Source organism: Panulirus ornatus, chromosome 50 (assembly GCF_036320965.1).
Source record: "Panulirus ornatus isolate Po-2019 chromosome 50, ASM3632096v1, whole genome shotgun sequence".
Classification (NCBI taxonomy): Eukaryota; Metazoa; Arthropoda; class Malacostraca; order Decapoda; family Palinuridae; genus Panulirus; species Panulirus ornatus.
The window spans coordinates 11085925-11088424 of NC_092273.1; the positions used below are offsets into that span (position 1 = coordinate 11085925).

General features: G+C 43.8%; 1 protein-coding gene across 1 annotated transcript in view; it reads right to left on the reverse strand.

Annotated features, from left to right (window-relative positions):
* Nucleotides 1–2500, reverse strand: part of LOC139764593 (uncharacterized) — a 190073-nt gene that overhangs the window by 108081 nt on the left and 79492 nt on the right. The window lies entirely within an intron of this gene.

The window sequence follows — 2500 nt, forward strand, 5'->3', positions numbered from 1 at the left end:
ACCCTTGAGTTCCCAGGTACGACCCTTGAGTATGACGGCCTATGGCCTGACCCCGACAAAAAGGTCAGGTCAAAAGGACCCGGGGGGGTCATCATACACTCGTTCGTAACTGAGAATACACCTGTTTCAGCCGGGGGATATGCGAAGGTAACTATATAACCTAGCTCCCATAAATAACTCATTTAAGAATACCTTAGTAAAAAAGAAAAAAAAAAAAAAAAAAAAGGCTCGCTTATCCTTCCACAGTAGAATAATTTCCCGTCACGTCCAATCTCCTCCAACACCGACTGAACTGATATTAATAATGCCGACAGCGTTGTGTGGAGGAGGAGGAGGAGGAGGAGGAGGAGGAGGAGGAGGAGGAGGAGGAGGGGAGGATGTGTTGGAAATGAAATGTTTGAGGGACAATATGTGGTGTGAGGGGATGGGGAAGGAGGGGGGGGGGGTGGTCTGATCGAGTAAGTAATGAGAGAGGGGGTAAGATAGATGTGTGGCAATAAAAAAAAGAGTGTGGTCGAGAGAGAGAGAGAGAGAGAGAGAGAGAGAGAGAGAGAGAGAGAGAGAGAGAGAGAGAGAGAGAGAGAGAGAGAGAGAGAGCAGAGGAGGGTATGTTGAAATGGTTTGGACATATGGAGAGAATGAGTGAGGAAAGATTGATTAAGAGGATATACATGTGTGTCAGAGGTGGAGGGAACAAGGAGAAGCGGTAGACGAAATTGGAGGTGGAAGGATGGAGTGAAAAAGATTTTGAGTGATTGGGGCCTGAAAATACAGGAGGGTGAGAGGCGCGCAAGGAATAGAGTGAACTGGAACGATGTGGTATACCGGGGTTGACGTGCTGTCAATGGAATGAACAAGGGCATGTGGAGCGTCTGGGGTAAACCGTGGAAAGGTGTGTGGGGCCTGGATATGGATAGGGAGCTGTGGTTTCGGTGCATTAAACATGACAGATAGAGACTGAGTGTGAATGAATGTGGCCTTTTTTGTCTGTTTTCCCGGCGTTACCTCGCTGAAGCGGTGGCGGCAGCAATCATCATTCCTGTGGGGCGGGGTAGCGACAGGAATGGATGAAGGTAAACAAGCATGGATATGTCCATGTGTCTATATGTTTATGTCAGTGTGTATATGCATATGTTGATATGTTTATGTATGTATATGTGCGTATTTGGGCGTTTAGGAAAACATATCGTGTAATGAAGTGGATGGGCCATTCTTCGTCTGTTTCCTGGCGCTACCACGCTGACGCGGGTAATAGCGATTATGAATAACGACATATAATAATATACAATAAAATATCTTTTCTCCTTTTTTGTTGTTGTCGACGTTGGCTTCCTAAAGTGCGGCGTTTCGGCGATTTCGTCGAGACCTTATTCACACGCACTTCAATCGTTCACGAAAAGTCTTGATGGATTGATGGACAACGGGGGGGAGGAGGAGGAGGAGGAGGAGGAGGAGGAGGAGGAGGAGGAGGAGGAGGAGGAGGAGGGAGGAGGAGGAGGAGGAGGGAGGAGGAGGAGGAAACTGCAAGTGGCTGCAGAGCCCGTGAGCTGCTTTGTGTGTATATGCAATCCTCTTTAACAAATGTAACTCCGGCTGGTAGACACGGGCCGCGCAGCCACAGGCGTCATGTCCCTCTTCCCCTCAAGCACAGAGACACACACACACACACTTGTCCGAACCTAATTACGCCCTTTACGATACCCTTAACGTAAATCTCAAAGTACGCTGCAGTGTATACATCACGTTTTTTCTATTAAGCAGCGTTGTTTGATGATTCGACACGACCATCTACAAATGTCTTGACCTAAGAGTGAAAATGATTATCTTACTGTCGATCAGGGTGCTATCTATCACTTCCTTTCAAGCCGCAAAGAAAAAAAAAAAATAAGACTACCTTAAGGGCGATAATTATACTCTGTAAGTTACCCCTGATTTAAGGAAGAAAACGGGTCATTCTGTGGTAAATGCTGAATGTTTCTCTTCCGTTTTCTGTCGTGTTCCAAAACCAAATACGCCCAGCTGATAAAATATTAAAAGCGTTATCAGCCGGCCGAGCCAAGTTGACATTTGATTTAATATTCGTAACGTACCAATAATTCAAGCATAAATGGAAATGCCCTGAAGTTTATTTTTACGCTGATTGTAAAAAAAAAAAAAAAAGAAAATGGGGTCATTTTCATTATTCAGCCATCGTAAAATCTTTGACATTAACGTTTTTTTTTCTTTTTTATTGAGGTGTCATACATATATATATATATATATATATATATATATATATATATATATATATATATATATATATATATGAGAGAGAGAGAGAGAGAGAGAGAGAGAGAGAGAGAGAGAGAGAGAGAGAGAGAGAGAGAGAGAGAGAGAGAGAGAGAGAGCCCCCTTGAAGACTCTGCATCACTTGAGAAAATTGATTCAGTATCAAATTAATCAAAATGGTTGAGAAGAAATATACACATCTCTTATGAGGGCAGGACGAAATTCATCGTAC